The sequence below is a fragment of the Acipenser ruthenus genome, chromosome 13 (genome assembly GCF_902713425.1).
Source record: "Acipenser ruthenus chromosome 13, fAciRut3.2 maternal haplotype, whole genome shotgun sequence".
NCBI lineage: Eukaryota > Metazoa > Chordata > Actinopteri > Acipenseriformes > Acipenseridae > Acipenser > Acipenser ruthenus.
Genome location: NC_081201.1, coordinates 36,227,707 through 36,237,050, shown reverse-complemented (window position 1 = coordinate 36,237,050; position 9,344 = coordinate 36,227,707). Strand labels below are relative to the sequence as shown.

General features: G+C 35.0%; 1 long non-coding RNA gene across 1 annotated transcript; it reads left to right on the top strand.

Annotated features, from left to right (window-relative positions):
• The first annotated feature begins 2,946 nt into the window (after nucleotides 1-2,946).
• On the top strand, nucleotides 2,947-5,424 carry LOC131740164 (uncharacterized). Its single transcript, XR_009330792.1, has 3 exons — nucleotides 2,947-3,063; nucleotides 3,602-3,699; nucleotides 4,603-5,424. It is a non-coding gene; the product is annotated as an uncharacterized LOC131740164 (long non-coding RNA).
• The last annotated feature ends 3,920 nt before the right edge of the window (nucleotides 5,425-9,344 follow it).

Genomic DNA, 9,344 nt, shown 5'->3' with positions numbered 1-9,344 from the left:
ACAGTGCTACATTCTGTAAAATGCTTGCTCTTTTATTTAATGAAAATGTAAAGTTTTAATTAATTCAGCATACTGGTATATACTTGGTGTGGAGGAATTCAATTAAAGCTAATAGCTTATGTAATTTGAGTAACTAAAACAAATGCATCACGTCAGTTTAAAGAAATCATGAATGAGCAAAGTAATTATATTCAAGCTGAACTTCTGCAACTTGAAAATGTCATGATTGACGTTAGGACACCCTTACTAAATGTTGCTTTAGTTTGCATATACAGTATTACAGTACATATAAACTATTACATAATGGAATATTTCCCATATTCAAATACAAAAAAATGCCATGAACAGCCTACTCTTATGATCCAGTGTTTTATCTAGCCCCCAGGAGCATGCTCCCAGGACACAGCTGTACAAGCATGTAAATTCTTAACTCAGCTGCCATGCCATGCTGCCTCCCATGAGACCCTGCTTTCACACAGTTGTATAGCCGGATTAGTTGTATTATACCAAACCTTATCAAATTATAAGAGCTGCTTATTCAAAAAGCTTTAATGAAGTCCATCACCCACCATGGCTGTAAACAGAACTGTAAAGCAAATGATATCACACAGAAGTGCATAACTTAGATCCACTATAAAGCATGAATGTGTAAAATAGTATAATCAAATACACATTGACTTGAAATCTGCAATTTGGTAAGAGCTGAGAACAATTAATAAAGGTCCAATTAAGCAGATTATTAGTTTAATTGAGGGTTTAGTTAAGTATTTGGAATGAAAACCAGGTTTGGGCAGCCCTGCTATTATACACTGTTATGGGGGGGGGGGGGTGCATGCGCAGTCCTGGGGTCTTGGGTCTGTACAAGTATTTACAAATATAAAGTTGACTTTAAAGAAGAGAAAATTAGTATTGTTTTTACATTTGTAATTCATTTAAAAAGTGTTGGATTAAACATTGGATGTAGGAGAAATCAGCATTGAAGAATATAATCTCCCTGAATCATTTTATATTCTTGTACAACTAGTCACATCATTTAAAAGGGCAGGCTTTCTTGGTTCCCACTAACAGTTTTGGACTGTTGACTGAAGTTCAGAAATATTAGAACTTCCACTGCTACATCTTTTTTCCAAACTTTTATCATGAATACTTTTTTTTTCACTTGACATTTACTGTAAACTGGAGGCACTTTGCCCACAGGGGCGGCTTTGCTACATTTGCTGGAAATTGTGAGTTAAAATTGACAGGTGACAAGTGCCTGTAGAAACAAACATGTTTCTTTTTTAATGTGCTAGATAAATAGCAAGATGTTTTAGGAACTGCCATCTCAATATGTGACTTGTCATCATCAGATTAGCACATTCTAATGTGACAGTGACAGCTCTGTTAGGCAAAATGAAATGTGGATAACCTCTGAGATGTTGTAGTAGAGTGAGGTCAAGGCTGGCCAACAGCAGAAATAGCAAACCCAGACTCTGAGAGCTGCAGTACAGCGCTTTCCCTTAATTGTATTTGATAACAGGAACAAACTCAAGGTTTAAACAAACAAATCAAACAGCACCGAAGCTACAGCATAAACTACCCCCCCCTCCCGTCTCTCTCTCTCTCTCTCTCTCTCTCTCTCTCTCTCTCTCTCTCTCTCTCTCTCTCTCTCTCTCTCTCTCCCTCTCCAGATATTTTATTCAACAAAATATACATAAATTTCATCATAAAGACTTCCCTGTAGTGCTTATAAGCCTTTGAACATTGTACCTAATTCTGTTGTCATCTTCAACAAACTGAGATGAATTCTCAGATTAGAATTCACATAATATGTTCATGTTGGTAGCATCATGTATGAAAAAAAGGATTTGTTTTTACAGAAACAAATTATATAATTCATCCATTAAGGAAAGAACAGGTCCCAGGATAACAACAATGTCAAATCTACAGCAGCTGCCACTTTCTACCATCAGTGTGAGTACTAAAGTTTATATCTGCCCCGAGTTAAGTTTTTCTAGCCATGCATTTTCAAATGAAGAGGCATGCCCTGAAAATTCACATCTTTTATTCTGAAAGGCTCAAAAATGCCCTTGAGAAAGTTTCTTCTTAATGGGATTAGCGGATCTGGCAAAGGTCTTCTAATTAAAAGATTTCTGAACTAGCTGTTTTGTGGAGCTCCTCAGCTGTGCTGTATAATTAACTTTCCAAACATCCTTTATGTGTAGTTTCACTTTTTATCATAAAATTATTTTTTCATAATCCAGTTGCTTACTTTCATCTGGAACACTGACTTGTTAAGTATTCTCTGAACGTGACTTCATTGTGTTTGTCATTGGTTATGTTATGCTTGTTAATCTCCTTTAATTTCTTTTATGCATAAAAAAAAAACACTGAATGGATTTATCATACTGCTTTCTCATCAAAAGCACACATCTGATTATTAAAACACATTTTTAACTTAATAAAAATGTGATTACATACATGGAGGTACATTCCTGGCTCTTTCCATGCCACCTAAAATGTCTGTGACTGAACAATTGCATTCAGCACACCTCAGTTTGTTTTTATACCAAAGTGGATGAGCTGGTGTGCTCTAGGGGGGAGCATGGTTTTCAGGTATAGAATGACAACCTTCACTTTTTATCATATTTCAATACCCTTGAAAGACAAAATAATTGCACACTACTAAATTGTGGAGAAAATAATAAAAAACGAATTGGCGACTACTAAATAAAATAATGAAATTTGACCTTTTACCTTTTTTTGGTCTCAGAATGCATATAAAATGTCCCAATCTTAATTAATTGTTAGTAATTTACTTTACACATCGTAAATAATAAATAGTGAGAAAACAAACAAAAAAAATCTATCTGTCTCAGTTAGTGCTATGCAGTGGTACAGAGGAGTCATCTATTCGGGTGATGATATAGTGTTTTTGAAAGCTACAGAAACGCACACTGAGCTGATCAAAAGGATAACAAGCTGCTGTCCAGAGAGTCTTCGGCAGGACCTTTTTTGTGTGTTCAGTGTGCAGACTACAGGGAGAGAAAGGCAGCGCGACGTCAAAGAACCCGGACCAGTAAGGTACCTTATTACTAATTAAATTAAATAATGTTACTCTGTATTTCTTGACTTCTTTAGTCTGTATTTGATAATCGAAGTCAAAATGGAGGCTAGGGTTACCACTCGTATTGCCGTTTGGGTATGAGCTACTATCTCAAAGCTCCACTGTGCAAAGGCTTTTTTTGTTGTAATTTACTTCTTCTCAGGACACGATTTCTGAGCATCTATATTTAAATAAAATTACGAACAGAACCCCCCCTCAGAAGAATTATTATGCAATACAACCACGATACCCGACTACTTTTAAAAACCTTGCCGCCCCCCTTAGAATTAATTCTGTGGCTGCCAATGACTAAAGATAAAGTAATTATTCCTGTACTAACATTTTCAGGTAGCAACAGAATGATTCAATATTCATTCTTTCGGGCAGTTAAATTTCCGTTGACGGGAAAAAAAAATCCAGACTCAATATATATTAACGGTGATTGAAATTGATTTGATCTCGACCTGCTGATGATGGAAATGAACACGTTTAATGTAAAATGACTTTCTTTCCCAGTTGCAGCTGGAAACGTAGCAATCTTGGAAGCTCAAGATTGGAACCTCGGGGATCAACAAGGTGAAATGAATGGGGAGATTGTATGAGATCATGCTGAGGTATTAATCTTCTTTGTGGTCGCCAGACCAGGATTACAAAACAAAACCCATTTGGATTGTGAACTTTGTTATCTGTCTTCTGTTTCCTAAACACATCACCCCATACACCTGCGCACTGCAAACCACTTTGCCACAAACATCTTGCATGTTTCATTTCTTGCAGTGCTTTACCATGACACTGTGTGATTTACTGTGCTCTAACATGATTTCACTGTGCTTTGCAACACTTTGCTATACTTTTTTCAAGGTAAATATTAACAACGGGTTATAAGACATTTTTCCCCAGGAACCCCTAAAGGTCCTTTTCCTCATGTGCTGTGACATGCAACAGCACGTGTCCTTCACAACTTCTGCTTTAGTTTGTTGCGTGACAGCAGATAACACTGACTCGTTTCTCTTTAAGGAAAAACCAGGAGGTAAATACAAACAGAGAATTGAATTTTACTCTGCTAGGATTCAAGGGCTGATATAGAAGACATGATTGATTGTATCTCCCAAAGAGAAACAAACCAGGGGCTTCAAATACAGTTCAAAGAACTGTGTAAATCAATTATTAAGAATTAGATTTATACTGAAGCATGGGGATTAAAGGGAAGGCAGGGAGAAAAGTGATGGGTGTAAAGATTGTGTGTGTGTGTGTGTGGGTGTTGATGCGAAACACCCTCAAGCCATGAATCACCAACAAATCAGCAGCATGAGTTAATACCGCACGAGTGAATTTGAACTGTCCTTGACCTTAAAAAACAAACAATTACATCAAACCTACATTCTCAAGTGTGTTACAATATTATTTTGATATTTTTTTTGCAAATAATCTGTTGATGCTTTTCAGATTTCTTCCAGTTAAACATTTGTGAATTAACCAGCAGATTATATTTAAAACAACAACATCAGTACCTACAGGTGCTGTAACAAGGCCTTCTGAACAGTTCATCAGATAGAAAGTTAAAAGATGAGCATCAGAAGAGTATGACTGAATGGATTTATAATCACTTGACAGCAACAAAGCCAACGAAGCAGCCACATACAGTACTATATTAATATAAAAAGAACAGTACAATTCAAGAGACTGAATGAAATTGGAGAGGGACCATCTTCCAAACTTTACTATGTTGCTACAGTGGATTGACAATGTGTATCGGTTCACACAGTACCATTGTGTTACCTGTGGTTTGTTAATATGAACATTTTCTACCAATGTTTCATGCTATTGTAGTTTGTCTTGTGCTGCAGTTGCCCAGAACATTACTATTGGTAAAGAGCTGTTGCAATGCCATTTTAGTGCCATTAGTGCAAGATTTACAATAAAAACATTTATTGCTACATTTTATAAGTTTCTTTTGTTATTATGACATATACCACCTTTATAGTTATGGGTGAATTGCCACTGCAATGCTATTGAAGATCATTTGTTAAATGCACTATGAATTAATTAATTTAAACTTCGTATGTAGCCTGTTTTGTTTTTGGTTGATGAAGAATTCCCCTATTGGGTTGTCTTTCTACATTGACAAATTAGCCCTCACACACACATACAAAAATGCTTGCAACGTATACCACGATGCATTTATCCAAAGTAATTGACCTACAAAAGATGCAACTGCTGTTCGAAAAAAAAACAAAACAAATACAGTTGCATGACAAATGACGCACACACACACAGAGAAAATTTGATACAAATAGCAAAATAGAAACAAAAGATGAGAATCCAGCAACAGGCGCTGAAAAACACTGTTTTTAAATGCAGGAAGAGAACTTTGGCCCTTTTCTCTTCCTCTAGTTTCACGGCTCTCGTTTGGTTGCTAAGATACGGCACCTACACAGAAAGCACACCAGTGATGCCGAGAAATTGCACACGTTTTGAAAAGTCGAATCCAACTGAAAAAAAATAAAGAAATGAAAAAATAAAGCATATGCAGCGTGACAGAGGTAATGTGGTAATTACAATTCAAATAAACCTTTTGACTGCACACTGCCTTATATATTATGTTTGAACATAAAACAGAGTAACAATACTAAGATTCATGATTGCATCGTTGGAGAGCAAGTATGTTCTAATATTCTTGTGCTTGTCAGTTTATTTTAAAAAAAATGTCAATAGAGAGGTCTCTGTTCTAAAATCCTAATATTGGGAGACTACAGTAATATTTTAACCTACAGGGGTTATTAACTTTGAAAAATAAAAATGAATTCCAATACATTAGCGCCACCTTGTGGATACAGTGTTGTTTAATCATTTCTTTCTGTAGTTGATTAACAATTATTTAATTATTTTTCACATCTGCATTAGTTTTATTATATAGACTAAATACATGTTCCATTCTTTAGGTTGGCAACTATACAGATAGAGTCATTACAACATGAAACTGCCCATGTGCTCCTGCACCCTCAGCATGTAAAGATACTTATGGCATCCTGCGATACATTAAACCAGTCTGCAAAGGATTTCTTTAAGTATGGATACAAAGAACAAGGAGTGGATGCCATGCTAGAACATTCAAAAGTGTTATGGTAAAACATGAATTAATATGTGATTCATGAATATTAGGCCTAACCTGTAAAAAATGAAAGAATATATATATTATTTGTTTTAGCCTTGCCGTGATTCTGAAGGTGGAGTGAAGGCTTTTGCAAACTAAATTTATTTTAACCCTTTTTATACCCAGTCTGAGCATTCACATTTTATCTGTGTCTTGCTACCTCCATCCTCTCCTCCACCACCTCTGCAACAGCATCTCCCTTTGGGGAGGCGACGAAACTCACCACTCCGTCTTAAAAGTCTAGCAGTGCCAGGCCTGACCCACTCCAGGACCCGCTCATCTGGACAGAGGGGGATCCCTGGTCCAAACCTCAGTACTCTGCAAACCCCACCACAAGCCATTGCTCTAGCCTGGTGAATCGTTTATCCATTTGTTTTCATTAATAATGTATTCAATATATGTTTTATTTTATTTCTTTTTTTCTTAAGAATGCTTGCTAAACACACAGATGATAAAGAACTCAAGTATCTTTATCTGTTAGACTCCTATTCCCTGATGCTCCAAGTAGTTACAACAGAGGAAGAAACATTCAAGAATACACTTAGCCTGTTGCAACCTCAAGAGGTAAACATATAGTTTTTCCATTTGTGAAGTGTTCATTAATTTCTATTCTTCAGTTGGATTTCATATGTGTCCAAATCCGTCCTGGTTCTCTGGTAGTTACTCTAGTGACTAGGGTCTTGCTTGCTGAGTACAGGGGAAAAACAACAACAAAAACTGTGTCAATAGACCATCTAAAGACTCTTTTTGATGTTCAAGTCGAAATACTTTTAATTTTGATTTATTGTTAAGGTGTTTCTTTCAAGGCAGCACAAACCCGTACTGCTGGATGGGTCTAAAATATAGCTTCATGTTTTTACAGGTACCTTTTAAGCAAACCCTGTCTTCTTATTAAAATATATATATATATATATATATATATATATATATATATATATATATATATATATATATATATATATATATATATATATAATTGAGCCTTTTCCAAATATTTTATTAAACCCATGAAATAAATAATTGCATTGTATTTATAGTCACGCATGTTAGGGTTGAAATAGTAGATGTGTAACAAAATAAATGTGAGTAGTGTTTATCCTGTACACCAACAGATGGCACTCAAGTTTCAATTACGATCAAAGATATATTTAAATACATAATTTGCCACTTTGAAATGTACCCCTTTCCTCCTAATAACAAGGGGCTAAGACACATCATGAGGCTTGGCTGTTATGTCATTAATATCTGTGCCACTGTTATTTGAATAAATACTGAACCTCTATACTATGACGACAAGGTAGCAGAATTCTGCATTCAAAGCTGTTGAGATATTTTGCTTGTAATTTATTTATTTGTTTATTTATTTATTTATTTAATTTCTCACCTTCCAAATAGGTAAAGGAGTTTCACTGCCAGTTCCTCCCATTTCAGTTAAAAGGTGTGCTTTAGACCAGTCACTTGCTACTGTGCATTTTATTTGTATGGTCCTCTACTTTATGTTGTGTTTTTTTTTTTTTTTTAGTTTTGTATATTTTCCATTACAGAGTCAATCTTTAAAAAGAGTAAAATCTTAATTGTTTTCAAACAAGCCATGCTTTTTGTAAATAATTATTTCAGATGAGAAACCTGACTTTGCCTTTGTTGAGAAAGCTGGCCAATCTGAAATTCAGCTTTGTGGACTTGACCTTAGATATGCTTCATTTGGTTTGCACTGAAGAGAAGCAGCAAGCATTAGCTGAAGAAAGAAAAGGCTCAGCACAGACAATTGTGGAAACTTTTGTGCGATGTACGCCAAACTATTCTTCTGTATGGCAGGTAAATTAATCCAAATTATACACCCATTGAATGCAAGTCAGTTATTAACTTTAACTTACATTTAAAGTGTTGTTTTTTGTTTGATGAAAATATTTTTTCACACTGCAGACACAGTCCATTCAGAAAATAATCAATGAGGTATATAATAAACGTAATTTGCCAGTCAGAATTAGCATCCTCATCCTCCAACATTTCAGTTTTGTGCCTAGTTCTTCAAAATGATTAATTGTTTCTTTCCTTGTTGGTGATAAATCATGTGAGATAACAGACTTCTATGTGTATAGGGCAGCAGTATGGAGTAGTGGTTAGGGCTCTGGACTCTTGACAGTAAAAACCCAACTGTATAAATGGGTAATTGCATGTAAAAAAAATAAATATTTAAATAATGTGATATCTGTATAATGTGATATATTGTAACAATTGTAAGTCATCCTGGATAAGGGCATCTGCTAAGAAATCAATAATAATATTGTCCCTTTATTCAGTAAATATGATTGGAATGTGCAACCTTTTAAACATGTGTTATTCTGATTATATAAAGTATGAGTGTTTCATTTTTTTAGGAATGGGTCACTACTGGCAAGACATTGGGGCAAGTTGCTATGGCACAACTTGAAAGTATACATAATCTTTGTTCTAGCTCTGTGGAAATGAGGGCTAAGTGCTTGTGCCAGATAGGAAAGTGTCTACGATTGCTAGCAGTTCAGATTGACCCACTCCAACCCTCAATTCAGTGGGACAGTCAATTTGTGGTATGAATTATTTGTATTTATTTATTTGTTTATTATTTTACATTACATTAAGCCACAACTTACTTAAACGGGTTGAAATGTTGAGGTTACATGAATAATAGGATTACTAGTTCTAGAACATATAATTTCACCGAATAGAAGGTCATACAAAATGTAACTTTATTATTTATTTTTTTATCAACATTGACTACAATTTGCATCACTTATGTTTTTTGATGCTATTCTAAAAGCAATCGATTAACAATATTTACACGCTACATGTACACCACAATGGCAGATCAAAATCTTCAACCTATGTCATAAACTTGTAATTCTAGTGGTTTTAGAATTTAAAATATCTGGCAAGCAAATGCTTCCAAGTGGAATTATGTTCTCTTTGAATTACAGGTTTTAAGACATTGGTTTATTGGTTAATAATTGTGTACCTTGCTTTTAAACTTATTTTGAAGTTTGAGGCAAATAGAACATAGTACAGTACACAGTAAGTCAAGAAACAACATACTGTTTGAGCAGTTTATTTATTGATCTCAGTAAGAAA